Source organism: Ambystoma mexicanum, chromosome 5p, assembly GCF_040938575.1.
Source record: "Ambystoma mexicanum isolate Mex_15411 chromosome 5p, UKY_AmexF1_1, whole genome shotgun sequence".
Classification (NCBI taxonomy): Eukaryota; Metazoa; Chordata; class Amphibia; order Caudata; family Ambystomatidae; genus Ambystoma; species Ambystoma mexicanum.
Window position 1 is genome coordinate 933,651,736 of NC_090930.1, and position 16,481 is coordinate 933,668,216.

The window sequence follows — 16,481 nt, forward strand, 5'->3', positions numbered from 1 at the left end:
TAATCCACGGCTTTGATCTCTTGTTGATGGCCGTGTAGGGCATTTTCCTTGACGTAAGGCAAGTCATCATAAAAATCAGTGTAGGTAATACAATCATGTACATAATCTCCCACTGCCACTAGTTCTGCTATGAAACTTGTCAGGTTCACTGTGCAATGCCTAACAATTTTGATAGATGGATTTGAGATTATGACCTCATAGCCGGAGGACCTCTGTGTAGTCAATGTGCTTTTGGGCTATTCCAGATTGGCAAAAAGAACTTGTTGTACATATAATGTAAATGAACAGCCCATTGTGATATTTGCTGCTAATGCTTGCTCCCATGAGTAATGGGCTCCCATTACTGGATCTAAGATCCCGCTGTAAAATGCCAAAGGTTTGTGTCCCAATGAAGTTTTCTGTGGGAGGACAGCCGTCATCACAACTTCATTTGAATGGGAGAACAAGACCATTTCTTCATTGTAATCAGGGAACACTAATACGGGAGCTGTGCTGATTGCTTTTTTCAATTTATCAGTAGCCTGACATATGTGATGTAGTAAAAGACCCATGCTCTGCAATAGTTGCTGAGTCCCAAAAACTGATGCATCTCCTTCACGGTATTTGGTCTGGCTGTGTTGCTAATACCCTCTGCTCTTTCAGGTGCCACTTTCCTTCCCTCCTTTGATATTATCTGACCTATTCACTCAGGCTTTCCTGCACTCTTTCTGTGTTGCACTGAAAGCTAATAGGTCATCCAAATACTCTATAACGGTGCTGTCAGTTTGGACATTTCCCAAGTCCATTTGCAGAACTCTATTAAAGACATTAGGGGACTCACAGTACCCCTGTGGGAGGAGGCCCTGCTGTAATCTGGTGCCTCGATAGGCAAACACGGGAACATTTTGTGAGTCTTAATGCAGGGGAATGGAAAATAATGCATTTTTCAAATTGATCACTGTAAAACATTGAGATGTAACCATTATGTTACATAATAGTTTTGCTGGATTTGACACAAGGGGAAGTCAGCTTCAAAAATGATGTTCAGAGGGAGTAAATCCAGCATAAATCTCCAAGACCCCTGTTGCCTTGTTTATGGTGTACACAGCCGTGTTATATTGTGATTCTGAATGCACTAATATGCCCTGCTGCACCAAGCCAGCAATAGTTTCATACATACCCTTGTCATCTTCCATTGTCATCTTCCTTGGACATGGGATAATATTTTACTCATGTTAAAATGGCTTTCTTCTTCTTTTTAAATGGTACTGTTCCTACTTGCTTTAATAGAACAACATCATGTGGACCATTGGTCCACAATGAACTCATTACCTTGGCCAGATTTTCTTGCATAATTGAGGGTTCCTTCCTCACCAATGATATTAATTGGGGAACCTCTCTGTGCTCTATTTGCAAATGATATGTAAGAAATATAAAAAATCACTTCATCATCTGAGTCGCCATCTTCAAGTCAGTTAGTCTGTGTGTTGAGCCAAGTGCTACTACAGTGCTCCATCAACTCCATGTAGTACCACTCTATCCTCACTTACTAATGCTGCTTCTAATTCAATTGTAATTATCTGCCCTTCCTCCACATCCGTGGGAATCTTTGGTCTGAAAAAAACTCTGTGTGAAACCTCAACAATGTGTCCTGTATTCATAAAAGCCATGCCAATAACATTGGTACTCAGTAAAGGAATACCGCTGGGTTTAGTGGCACCCCTCTCTGTGATTTCTGACCATATAATCCTCTGATGAACTCATGAACATTCACCTAATGAATGCCTGGTGAGGAACAAATTAGTCCCTCCTCAGTGAAGGAAATCCTCCTGTTTAGTTTACTGATCAAGTCTCTCCCTTGTGTGCCCATTGATATCCTTGACAGTGGGAACTTTCCTTCTCTAACACAGGCTCTTGTCACCCTTATATCAACCAAAGAGGAAAAAGTTTTGTCACCTATAGTCACTCTGGCCCGCAGTTCATATTGGGGGTCTGGGGTAATCTGTAGAATTGGGCACATCAAATCGCTCTGTGGGCTGTCCTATTGTTGACACATGTTCTGTCCTGTCCCAGTGAAGGGATTTGCTCCCACTACTGTCACACCCAGTGGCATAACACAAAATGCGAGCCATGCTGAGGGCCCCCCCACAACTCGGCAACAAATCACAGGTCATGCCACACTCTGGGCCGGCATAGATTATCACGCTTGTGCAATACGCACAAACGTATTACTGAAGGGATATGCCGCACACTGCACTAGGAGAAAGATATAAATTAATTTTTTAATGCGATATACAGCACACTTTCTGAGAAAAATTGGCTTAAAAGCCAGAGTGTTTGCAGTTGTTTTGTAGGGTAACACCAATCCAATAGATGCAAGTCACCAACAGTGCACAGGACATTAATGCTTTGCTATTAAAAATTCTATGCCACAATGAAAACATGTCCAACTGTCTGCACCATGTAGACCAGTGTCGACATGTAATAACGTTACAGTAAAGCATGCCAGGCCACATTTAGACATACCTAGACTGGTTGCACCAAAATGCCAATCGAAGCAATAACAATCATCAAGAAGAGAACACACTTTCAAGCCTGTGGCCTTTAACTACACTGCCAAATTCTTTAAAATCTGCAAAGAACTGGTAAAGCCTGTTGCAGTCTTTACCTCTCCTTATCCCTCCCAGGCCCTCTGTATGGTTCTGTCATCTCACTTCTCTGCTAAAACTCAGGAAACCCTGTCCTCCATCCCATCTTCCTCTTCCTCTCAGGGACCCCCTTAGGTCATCTCTACCTCTCTTCCTCCTTTCTCCTCTTTCTCTCTGACAACACCTGACGAGGTTGCAAGACAAGTCTTATCTATGAAAGTGTCATCCAAACAGGTGCTCCCCTGATCCTCCAGAACCATCAAGGACCATATTGACACCCTTGCTCCAGCCTTGGCCGATTTCTGTAATCAATCTTTTGCCACTGGAACGTTCCTCTCTCCCCTTAAGCACTCCCTTATGCACCCACTCCTCAAGAAACAGTCTGCCGATCCTGCCTGCCTGGCAAACTATCGTCCAATCTCCATCACACCTTTCCTGGGCAAACTGTTGGAAAAGCTGTCCATCTCCCAGCTTACTCTCCACACAGAATCTGTTGGCTGTCTCCATGAGCTTTAGTCTGGCTTCAGAGCTCCCAAAGTCACAGAAACTTTGTCACAGAAACTGCTCTCCGGAACACCTGTGAAGATCTGCTCTCTAACTTTGATTCCAGCATTCCTTCTGCCCTCATCCTCCTTGATCTTTCCTCTGCTTTCGACATGGTCAACCACGCCATCCTGATCAATCCTTATCAATTGACTCCATGAGAACCTGGGCATCACGGAGCAGGCCCTTGAGTGGCTGACCTCCTTCCTCTTGGACAGCCCCTCCCAGGTCCAACTTGGTCCCTTGCTCTCCGCTCCATCCTCCCACCCTGGTTTTTCAACCACTACCTTTCGGTGTTATGCGGATGACACTCTGCTTTCCTTCAGGCTCCCCTCCGGCTCCCCTCCTCTCTCGCTCATTCCTGACTGTCTAACCGCGATTCAGGTTTGGAGTGCCTCCAACGATCTTTGCCTTAATGTCAGTAAGATGGAGATCCTTCTCATTTGTACTCCTGCCCCTGATTTCCCTCTCTCACTCTGCCCGCCTTGGGTCCTCTTCCTTCACCTTCCTGTGAGGCAAACAACCTCGGTGTCATCCTTGACTCCACTCTCTCATTCTCTCCTCACATCTTGGACGTCGCCAAGAAGTCCCACTACCAGCTGCTTCTCCTCAAAGGGACTCTTCCCTTTCTCACTTTCCCCCAGAAGCTCACCATCTGCAGAGCCCTGGTTATCTGTAGGCTGCACTACTGCAACAGCCTCTTTATCAAACTGCCTTCTTCTACTCTCCACCCTCTGCAACTAATCCATAACAGGACTGCGAGACTTACCCTTGGCCTCAAGCCCATGGATCATATCTCCCCATCCCTGAAATCTCTCCACTGGCTTCCAGTTGTTGCAAGGATCAAGTTCAAGACCCTTTGCATTGTCCACAAGGCTTTCTGGGCCTGGGGTCTGCACTACATCGAATGCTCTCTTCCAAAATGTCTTCCTTCTCGAGCCCTTCGCTCAGCTACTTACAACTCTCTAAGGGTTAGATGCTTCTCCAGGCAGAGAGTTTGAGGTAGATCTCTCTCCTCTGCAGGTGCCTCCCTCTGGAATAGCCTCCCTGCCCCTCTCAAACTTGAGCTGGACCACCTGAAGTTCCGGAAGCAGCTCAAAGCATTCCTCTTCTCCTTTGCTTTCTCTCTCCCCCTCCCCTGCTGGCCTACCTGACCTACCTGTCTGCTGTACTGACTGGTTGCTTGGCTACCCTCAGAGTCTCACTGAGTCCAGACTCTTTCTTGATCAGTCACTCTTGCACTGCCTCTGGGCCTACAACACACGTAGGGGCTGTAACTGTAACCCTACAGTCCCTTGTTCTCCTTGCACTAATCAGAGCCGTGCTGCACTTACTCAGAGCATTGCTGCCCTGTTTTCCCTCCTGTCTCCCTTGCACTTCCCCCTCCCTTTCCCCTTCCACTTCTCATTCTCGCACATGCACAATCTGAATGACACAAGGCCTAGTAAGATTTTTTGTCTTGTCCGCCCTCTATCTTCCCTGCCTTGTCTGGTCGCGCCTAGAAACACTTGTGTACTGGCGCGACTGGCGCATTATAAATGACTTATATGATATCATTTGATCACAGATGCCCAAAAATATATACAGTGCCACAGTAAGAAACGGCTAGACTGGCAGCACCCAAATGGCAGTCTAGCCAGGTAATTCAATTAGCAGGACTGCTTTATCAGAAATGCCCAGTTAAAAAAAGTCATACCAAACTAAGGAATGACTTGACTGGCTGCACCAAAATGCCTCTCTAGCCACTAATACCACATATCATGCCTGCTTAGCCGGCACATGGACAGCCATTATGATTTGTTGCACAATCCTGCCCCCGCCCACACATCCCCTCTCCCTCCCAACCCTACCCCAACCTCCAAAATCAGCTCCTGGGCCCAGAATTACCTCCCGTCCCTCTTCCTTCTCCCACAGTTTACATATGAGTCTCTTTGCCTCATAGGTAAGTACTGGGATGAGGAAGAGTGAGACTAGATGTAATGAAGATTACAGGTAGCTAAGTCAGGCATTACCTCCATGTATGATATGATATGATATGATATGATATGATATGGCATTTATAACGCGCCTATACACAAGTGTTTCAAGGTGCGACGCGGCAAGGGAGGGGAACAGAGGGAAGACAGACAACGATCCTACTAGGCCAGGTGTCATTCAGACCGAGCAAGTGCATGGGAAGAGGAGGGGGGAAAGTGCAGGGGCGGGAGGGGAGAGGACAGTGCAGTACATGGGATACGAAAATAAATAACAATAAGTAAAAGTACGGGCAGCAGGTGGCACGTGCAAGGGTAAGTGCAGACATCAGGTGTCAAGTGCTGGTAGTGGGACTGTAGGGATATAGGACAGTCCCCAAGTGCGGGGTTGCCAGGAGGGCAGTGCAGGTGTGCGACTGGCAGGGGAGGGGACCTGGGCCCGGGATCAGAGGGCAGGCAGGCAGCCAGAGCAGTATCAGTGTCAGTCAGGTAGTCAGCAAGGGAGACGAGGAGAAAAAGCAGAAGCAAAGAGAAAGGTTTTGAGGTGCTTCCGGAACCGAAGATGATTCTCCTCAAGTTTAAGGGAGGCAGGGAGGCTGTTCCAGAGGGAGGCCCCAGCCGAAGAAAGAGATCTACCACGAACTCGCTGCTTGGAGAAGCGACTGACCCTGAGGGAGTTTGAGGCAGATGAGCGAAGGGCTCGAGAAGGACGGGATTTAGGAAGAGAGAGTTGAAGGTATTTAGGCCCATGCCCCAGAAGGCCTTGTGGATGACGCAGAGGGTTTTGAACTTAATCCTCGCACCCACTGGGAGCCAGTGCAGAGATTCCAGTCCTGGAGAGATATGATCCCTGGGCTTGAGGCCAAGGACAAGTCTCACAGTCCTGTTCTGGATAAGTTGCAGAGGGCGGAGAGTAGAAGCAGGCAGATTTAGCAAGAGGCTTTTGCAATAGTCCAGCCTAGAGAGAACCAGAGCTCTGGAGACAGTGAGCTTCTGGGGGAAGGAGAGGAAAGGAAGAATACCTCTGAGGAGGTGCAGTTGGTAGTGTGACTTCTTAGAGATGTCAGAGATGTGAGGAGAGAAGGAGAGTGTAGAGTCGAAGATGACCCCGAGGTTTTTAGCCTCACAGGTGGGGGCAGGAAGAGGGCCAATAGAGACAGGCTAGAGAGCTACAGGAAAGGAGGGAAAGGGTGTGCCGATGAGGAGTACCTCAGTCTTACTGGCATTAAGGCAGAGGTCATTGGCGGCACACCACTCCTGGATAGCAGCCAGATAGTCAGAGTTGCCTCTACCTCATCCCAGTACTTGTGCATGAGGCAGAGTGCCTTATACACATGAACTGTCTCATACTCTGGGATGAGGAAGAATAGGGCTAGGAGTAATGAGTAATCAAGTCATTAAACACAAGTATTGGTGCAACACCATTAAGTTGACTGGGATTCAGCACTATCCCCCAACCTCCACAGACATTTTGGGCTATGTTGACTCGACCTGGCTGACCTTCAGAGCAGTTGCCAGACAGAACATGACACAGATGTTAAATGGCATCTGGGTTTCGTGGGTTAACAAGAGTCCAGCAATTAGTAACATAAAGCATTTCACTGTTAGTACCTGCATTGAAATGTCACATTTTTTAGGCAATCGAAATCGTAATGTGGGTTTAATACTTGCATTCCAGGGGAGTGATTGGAAGGGTAGAGAGGGAGCAGGAGACCACTCATTCTCCCAGCAGTCCATAAGTGGATGCTTTCAATCTTAAAGGAGAGAGTTAACTGCTTGTAACATTGAAGCTGCACTAGAATAGTCTCATTATAATGCATAAAGAAATGTGATGCCCCCAAACAAATAAGTTTGCCCCTCCCCCACCACCCATGAAGTTAGCGCCTCTTACACCATTTGAAGGGTTAGCCCCCGGAAATGTAGGAATGTAGGTTTTGTTTCACCCCTGAACGCAAGCACACACACCATTCACTATATACACACACGCACACCCAGCCATCCATACATTTAAGTGTGCATTCTTTCACCATACAGGCACACCCAGGCAGCCACCCATACATTTAAGTGTGCACCCTTTCACCATACAGGCAAACACACCCAGGCACCCAACCATACATTTAAGTGTGCACCCTTTCACCATACACACACACACTAACACGTCATAGGGTTAAGGGGAGCCCTAATACTTCAAAAATAAATGGGGCCTCATTACTACTATGCCGGTCTGGAAACAACGGTGCCGGTAAGCTTACCAGCACATTTGTTTTCGGACCAGCATATTACAGCTCTGCGGGCGGTTGCTGTCCCACCCGGCAGATCAAACCTGCTGGGCAGAATGGCACCCACCAGCAAAGTTTTCACAGAAGCACCGGCACCGTTCTTAACGGTGCCGGTGCTTCTGTGGTCCCCATTCCCATAGAGTACGATGGAAATGGAGACTTACCATTTGCCGTCACCTGACTTCCCGGACCGCCATAGTTGTAATCCCCCGGTGTTACCAGGAAGTCAGGCACCGGTAAATCATTATGGGTCTGGCGGCAACCTGCAGGTAGCACTGGCATAGTTACAGGCAAACCCGTAATGAGGCCCATTGTTTCTTTTTGATGTCACTCTGACTTCTTAAAGAAATTATTTCCATTAAGGACCGAACCATAACGGAAATAATTTCTTTGAAGGCAGAATGACTTAAAAAATGCAGAATGACTTAAAGAATAATGAAGGCAGAGTGACTTAAAAAATAAACTATTTCTTTTTGAAGTCATAGGGCTCCCCTCACCCCATAACATGGAGGCCTCCAGCCTAGGGTCTTTCATGCCATGGGGAGGGCGAGCCCTTGGACTTTAAAAAGATCATTTCTTTTTGTAGTCACTCTGCCTTCATAAAGAAATGATGCCAATCACTGTCTCTTCCACCTTTTCTCTCTTCTTCTCATTTACTCTCATGTGGTGTTCCCCAAGGCTCACCCATGTCCCTGATGTTGTTTAACATCTATGTCCAGCTGTTAGTCGCTCTCATCCACTCCCGTGGCTTCAGGTGTTATTCGTATGCTGATGACACCCAGATTCTGATTCGTTTAGATCTTGACCAAGCTTAGGTGTCAACTCGCTTATGTGAGTGACTGGTGGCTGTGAGGGGTTGGCTGAATGACAACTTGCTCAAGTTAAATGGGGATACAATGGAGGTTCTAGTGGTGGGTTCTTCTTCTGACTCCCTTTCCTGGATTTATACATTTTGGCCAATGGTGCTGGGTGCTCTTCACATCCCAAGAATTTGGGAGTTTATCTCTCTTCGTAAGTGTGGATGGCTCCCCAGGTAAGTGCAGTTTGAAAAAGAGGCCACTTCTTGCTTAACATTTTTCAAGAAGGTTTTATATTTTTTACCTGATCTCTGACGCCCTGCAGTAGTTGCCTCCTTGATGACAAGCCACCTGGACTATTGCAATTCCTTATTTTTGGCCCAGCCTCTTGGCCTGATGCACCAGCTGCAGCTTTTGCAGAATATGGCTGGCCGGGTTGCCACGTCTGCTCTTTATGGCTCCCACTCAAGGCCAGTACTTAGTTCTCTTCACTGGCTCCCAGTGGCCACAAAGATTAACTTTAAATCCCTTTCTTTGGTCCACCGGGCTTACTATCGCAAGGGATTGAACGTCCTCCAAGACACATTTATGTTTTATGAAACTGTCTCTCCACTCCAGTATTGCTTGTCTTGTTGTGATTCCTAAATTCCACCTATGTACGGTGGGGGGCCAGGCTTTTTCTGTTGCCACGGCAAACCATGGAATGAACTGCTGGTAGCCCTGAGGCGTACTGTGAATCATTTGCAATTCTGATGCCTGTTGAAAACTCTGTTATTCTAGCTTAAGAGCCACCAGGTTTGCTGATCTAGTCTTAGCGGTTACTGGTCATTTGGTCGAAAAAAAAAGTTCGACAGGACAAATGGTTGACTCAATTTGGTCGAAAGACAAATGGTTGAATTTTTTTTTTTTTTGTATTTTCACATTTTTTTTGGGGGGGGGGTCCCCCCCAACCCCCTTTTTTTGCTTAAAAACCCTTTTTTTCCTAAACGAAAACCTGAAAAATATATATAAATTTTTTTTAAAAAATTCGACCATTTGTCTGTCGTCCAAATTGCGTCGACCATTTGTCTGTCGACCAATTTTCTGTCGACCAAATGACCGGACAGCAGTCTTAGCGCCAAGATGCCCTTGGTTGAATGCGTGCTGTATAAGTGTGATTGACATAGCATAATATAACCTTCTCATTACTTTCATCAATGTTCTTTCTATCCAGTTTCAATAATATTTGCCCTTCTATCCATTTATCTGACACAATTGCTGTCTCATCTTTTTCACCCTGCATACCTTTTGCTCTCTGACGATCCTCATTCGCTTCTGTTAACTTTGCTTGCACCCTGCACCGTGTGTCAGATTTTTCCTGTAATAACAATGGCTTTTGCTTACTCACTTTCTCTCCTCTCATACTGTCTTCATCACTATATGCTGGGGCCGCATATGTGGAGTTAGGATACCTGTAGCAGCCTTTAACGGGTATAATCCCTGTACATTTGAGGACGGATCACTAGTTTGGGGAAGAGGAGGAGGAGCTGTGGGCTTTGTGCCCACTCCATCATGCTGATTAAGCATCCATTCTTTTTTTTTACTTTGCTCTCTTCTTCCTAGAACATTTTCCACAGCTTGAGAATACCAAATCTGGTTTGTAATTGTTTTCCCTTACATATGGCATGTAAATATGTGCATATGTTTTGCAGCACCGTCTTCAATGAGTTCCATTTTGAAGCCATGGCATAAACATCTTGCCAGCCGGGTCCTTAACCCACTCAATGTGGTATTTCATGCATGATTTTAGTTTTATATTGAGGAGTGACTGACATAAATGAACAATTGGAGTATCCGCCATAATAAAAATATAAAACGTAACTTACCAAGAATCGACAAACACTGCTTCAACCCTTGCTCACCTTTTTTCACTCCTTTTCAAACCTTTCAAAACGCAATAGTTCCCCACGTCTATCTGAGACCAAGTCACTTATACCATACAATCCTTCAATTAAGCAGCACCAAAAAAACACCACTCATGCTCCAGACCCTTTCCCGATCCACAAAACCAATTAACTTTTCCTGTCAACACAAAATAACACATCTACTATTCTACATTACCCCACAACACAAGGCTGCCACCAGCAAACGTTAACACAAATCAAAATACAGCTCTCTCTCCATTTATTCAGGGTATTCTTCTCTTTATCTCTGCCCCGTAAAGAGGCTTAGCATGTGGTCCTCCTCAAACCTTGTCGAAGATATTCGTTATATAAACATAATAAATACAAATACAAATACAAATATTCAATCATTTAGGATCTCTATTTCTCATAAATCGATAACACACAAAAGCCCCAACTACCCAGTTTTTGCGTGCACAGTTCATACTCATATCTACTAATCTTCTGAGGGTCTTCAGTGTCAAGCCTCCTCTATCTGCCTGCTCCCCTCCATGGCCTGTGGGTCAGCCTGCGGGGACCGGCAGGGCTTTTTGTCAATGTGGGTACCTGCCGACCTCTCTTCTCAAGTGCGTGTTATCTCTGCTCTCCACAGACCAATCTCGCTGTCCAAGGGGATGCAGCAAGTAGCCCTTCATAGTCCTAAAATGGCTAGAGAACCATCCTCTGCTACCACATGTAAAGGTGTGCCCAAGACCACACAATTAGTCAGAATAATACTCAAAGATGGAGAACTCAGGTGCACATCAAAACCCAGCTTTATTCAAGCAATGAATCCTACCTGGGGCAGCATACAAGCATCTCGTTCTGGTAGCTCTCAACATTTCAAACGATTATAAGTGAATTGTTTTCCAAAATGACATCAATAATTACATCACAGCGTACTATCAGTTTTCAAAACCTACAGGGAAGTTGGGTTGTTTAGTGGCTGAAACTACATATAGGATACTTATGAATCAGTTATTTAATTTGTCAATGCCTGTCTGATGGCTCTGCATGGAGGACCCATCCTACTCTAGATACAATGTTCTAATACATCATTACAATGACAGTTAATTGGTTGACATTATCCATCATAGGCTGTGTGGCAAGGGGACTTCCTAATGGTTGGCGCCTAGCTTGCCAACCTTGTACACCTTGACGGCATGTCAAGATTCGAGTGAGACATAAGTGGGGGAAGAGAATTTCATAGTCTGCCATAATTTCAATTAAAGAATACTCTTGGTCATCCCGAGGCAATGAGGCCTTCCCTTTTCTTTGTACTTTAGCCTTGTGTGCCGTCTGGTGTCTGCATCTGTACTGAGGGAATTCTACAGATGTCTGATCTGTGTTTGGCTCATATTAAATAGCTAGTGTTCTTCATGTCTGCATCTCGTGTTAGGGTACTGTGTTTGGGAGTGGATTTATTTCTATTGATTAAGGTTTTAGGTAATTCTGACGTGCATGTTGTATTCTCTGTTACCACTTGGGACCATAGTCAGTTACTCTTCTACAAAGTGTTTTGGCTCACTGATCTCGTGCACCTGGACATCAATGGTTGTTTGTGCTCTTATTAAAATTGACTTGGGTATCTACCGCTTCTCGTCCTGGGAACTGCTATCTTTCTCCTATGTTACATTCATCTATTACTCCCTTCCTAGTTTCTGACCTTGGCACTGGCCATGAGCTAATGTCTGGGCTCTGCATGAGTTGTGGTATACATGTGTTTTTGTTAATTCAGCATCTTGGGTTTTGACGCCTTGCTAATTCTGAGACCTGCTGTGGCCTCTTTGTTAGGACCATGGCTGCACCTCTGTCCTCCTGTCTCCATATGGTGGTGGTGTAAGCTTCCCCCTCATCGCTGCCAGGCAATGGAACTCCCTCCCGCTCGGCCTCAGATCTAAACCCTCACACATCGCGTTTAGCAGAACTATCAAAACTAGGCTATTCTCCTAAACCCCTCACCTAAGCCAGCAGCGTCTCCATGCCAGGCCTTCATGTGCTCTCATGTAATAACAGCTATATGTACTGTGCTATGCCACAATATGCTATACACCATGTAACCCTATGTGTAGCCATATTGCCTTACATGTAACACATCATGTACAAATACTAGCAACTGTAACTAAACCGATTCCTTGTAACAGCGTCACGATGCCGCTGGGCAGTTTGTGCGATGTATAAATGTAAATAAATAAAATAAATAAATATTGGTGCCCTATAGCCACGTCTACTCATCTCATATGTCTGCCATATGATGATGTCCCTGCCTGTGTATTTAGCATCTTATCTACCTATAGTTCTCCTGCCCTACCTTTGTGGTGAATCCAGTGGTCGAAGTGGGCAGGAGCGGTCGGGAGCGGTGCTCCTCTACTTCTTTTAATGAAGTTTTACCGTTCCTACACTTTTATTTTAAAAAGAAACCGTTCCGGAACGGTTTCGTTTTAAAATAAAAGTGTAGAAAGCAGTTGAAACTTGCATGTTCAGTGTAGTGCACTGAACATTCCCTTAAACTGCAGGTGCATGCATTTGGGGGTTTATATTGTGCATGGGAGGGGGTGTGGCAATGGGGTTTGCGGGGAGCAGTGCAGACCAGTAGGGAACATAGCTCCACTACTTCTTTTCGTACACTTTGACCACTGGGTGAATCCCTTTCTTGGTACACAGGAACTTCCTGTCCTTTTATACTGTGGCACACTCTTTAGATCGCACACTATTTGTGCATTCTACACACTACTTTTAGTCCATATTTGTGTCAGGCAACCTAACATCCTTTACGGCAGATTTCATGTACATTCACTCTGGTTAAGCATATTGTTTCAAGGGGCTCAATTTAACTCACATTGTCAACCATCAATCGTTTCAGTGGTAGTAAGGCTGCCACAGTTTGTAACATTTCTTGCCCTTGCAGTACTGGGACGGGGTTGAGGCAGACTGTAGTATTGACGCATTCATATGCACCATCACATTAGATGTGAGAGACTGTACGTTATTGACAAAGTCATACATAATATTTGTTTTCATTTATAAGAGCTGTAATAAGGAAGTATTTCTACCACATTTTAATGGAATTGAAAGTCTGAAAAGGCCATACAGGTATGCAACTTTGTGAAGTGCAGTTTGACCCCATAACTGGAGGCTGTAAATTCATGATTTACCTTCCACACGTGACTACATACGCCTTACATGAATGATTTTATTGACCAATTATGGTGCAGGTAGTAAATGGATTGTCATTTTATTCAATAAAAAATGCTCAGATAGAAATAGGTAAAGCAATTGAGTCAATGCATTGTAATAATTATGCAATATTTTGCTGGAGCACAAGAGGACCAAAAACGAACCTGGTCCCTGTTTCAGCAGGTGTAAGATGAGAGTGTGTTTTATATACATTAAATTCCTACAAATGTTGCAAAATTAAATGTGGATGCCCCTCAGTTGACTGTGGAGACATTGGAAATTGTATTGTTTGCAGGTGATGCTCTGGTCATGTCCAAGATGTCCATTGGGTTATCCCGTAAGCTGTATTATTTTGCAAGCATGTGCACTGAGGAGGGCCTGATGACCAAAGCCCTGAAGACCAAGGGGGTCATTACAAGGTTGGCGGTAAGGGGTTAACAGCACCGGTAAAGGTTCTGGTGCCATTAACCCCTTACCGCCGCATTACGAGGTCCTTTAGCCGGTCCCGCTAACGGCGGCTGGTTTTACCACTCTTTTATCGCTAAAGGACCAGCATGCTGACAACGGGCCCGTTTTTAATGGGCCCGTTGTTAGCATGGTCCCCATTTTCATTGAGCCCGAATGGGAATGGGGATGGGTTCCCTGAATGGGGAAATACCGATTCTCCAAGGTTGGAATGGCCCGGTAATTCCCCATTCAGGGAACCCGGACCCGGTATGCGTTAAGGGGGTAGCTATGGCGCTAATAGGGCCATGGCTACCTCCAACCTTGTAATGACCCCCTAAGTCTTTGTCATGTGGTTTAAGACATCTGCTCAGGCTATGTATTGCAATAGATGGAGTCCCCCGGCAACAAGTAGACCATGTTTGATTATTGTAGGTGTTAGCTTAAGTACTAATGTGAAATAGGGGCACAATTCCTAAGAATGACCCAACTCTAGTTAGACAAGCAAGAGAGGTTGGGATGTTCTCAAAGGAACATGCGGGTAAGCCTATCTGGCCCACCATGGACATTTGCAAAGCTCAAGCTGTTGCAGTAAATCTTTACTTTTAGGAACTGGGCATGTGACAATCTTTTAGTCCTTAAAAAAATGGGAAATACATTCCTTGAGAAATTACTGGGACAATCCCTGTTCTACCTGAATTTAGATCTATGGGCTTTGAAAACATAGGCATATAGACAAAACCCGTTATTGCTAACAGGTGACCCTTATGTGCACTCCTGGGGGACGGAACGTCCCAAAAAGATTTAAGAGCGTTCATACATAATAACCCCAAGACAGGGTACCACGTGACATTCTAAGTTCAATACAATTCTTAATAATATTTTTTATATACTAGGGTCCGCATGAATTTATGAATCTTAAAGGCATACACCTCGAATCTGGGGTAACCACTTCAAAGAATGATCACAATAAATGATAAAATGTAATCCAATAAAGAATACTATCAGACATCACTGTGCTCAAAAATTATAATCATGACAGAGTAATATTGATGGATACTCATATACATGTAAATCAGAGTATCGGCCTGATTCACAGAGGATTTTTCAATGGGATAGCAACATTATAAATCGCTTCTGTGAATCAGGGCCATATCCGGGTTAAAATCACTCTTATACCCCGTTAGGATTTGAAGTTCGGCCATTTTAATAAAATATACAGAGGCATAGGGACTCGTTATGAGTGTGCTAGTCCGGTAACAACCGGTAAGCTACCGGCACCGTTGTTACTGGACCGACACACTCTGAGGTCTGCGAGCGGGTGCCTTTCCACTCTCCAGGTTTGAGCTGGCAGGCAGAACAGCACTAGCCCGCAACCCTTGATGGATGCACCAGCATCATTCATGAATAGGGCCGGTGCATCCATCCACCCCATTCCCATTGAGTCCAATGGGACTTGAATGGGAATGGTGAGTAATATTTTCTGGCGCCCAGCAATAGGGAATTACCAGGACCACCGGGGCTGTAATGCCACGGTAGGTCCCCATTGCTGGGTGCCAGAAATAAATGACTCGGCGACAGTCGTGCTGGTATTTACCGGCACGGCTTCCGCCGAACTCATAATGAAGCCCATTCAGTGACCTGTTTGTTTCATCAGGTACTAATTGACTCTCCTGGTTAACGAACATTAGGCAGATGTTATATGCCTTAAGCCTACCAAGCTACTGGAATATTCCTTGTTGTATTCAGTAGTCAAGTAGGCTTACATTTACTAGTGTTTGAAAGATTGGACACACAAGAGTAAGCTAGGATGCTTATTAACGAATGATTGGGAGATTAAAACTAGTTATGCATTGGAGGCAGGCTTGGACTAGCCTATAGGGCAGTAGGCCCACGGAAGAAACAAAAACACAAAATGCTGGTGTGGGCTACTTTTTTGGCCAATGTGGGCCAGTTTGATGAGTTACTTCACTATGCGGCTAGTATTTTTCACCAGTGTTGCTGAATAAATATTCTTTAAAATGCACAGTTTGCATCACTTTTTATCAAAAAACTCCCCCTTGGGTACTATTCAAATAGTGTCACAAAATGAATGAATAGCCATTTGTAACTGTGGGCCACTTTTTCATTGGTGCCCGAGACAATTGTATGGCCCAGTCTGCCCCTGATTGGAGAGATACCCGGAAACACGAGTTCCATCATTTGAAAGGAGGAAGGACACCGTATATCAAAACATCCCCTTGGTATGCTCCCTATATCTTCATCTGCAGCCCATTGCACTGGCAGTGATCAAGTGGGTGGTCTCGGTCCATCTTGTGAAGGGACCAGAGAGAGTACAGTTAATTATACATTATTCTGGCCACCATATTTTAAATCAAGAAAAAGTGTACTGTTGCCGATGTTGAAAGGCGATAGTGTGCGGACGACCAGAGATGAAGTTTCATTTACCAAGTCACAGTCAATTGTGCACATTTGTTTTTTTTTATGCTGAAATATCTGTGTGTTGACTAGAAGACAATGAGAGCAATTTATAACAATTTTGGTTTAAGGGTAAATAGTGTTTTAATAGTCTTAATACTCTGTAAATTGATTTGATTTTATAATTAATAATGTTAGTGAATGTAACCCCAATATGACGTTTTCGTTTTTAGTAGGGTCAGTTCTGCATCTTATAAATATGAGCCTTGGTGATCATGAAATGGTATTAGTATGATTTTAT

At 44.9% G+C, this 16,481-nt stretch overlaps 1 protein-coding gene across 8 annotated transcripts in view; it reads left to right on the plus strand.

The window, feature by feature from the left end:
- The window catches only part of PIEZO2 (piezo type mechanosensitive ion channel component 2), a 1,512,892-nt gene that overhangs the window by 696,374 nt on the left and 800,037 nt on the right, over positions 1-16,481 (plus strand). The window lies entirely within an intron of this gene.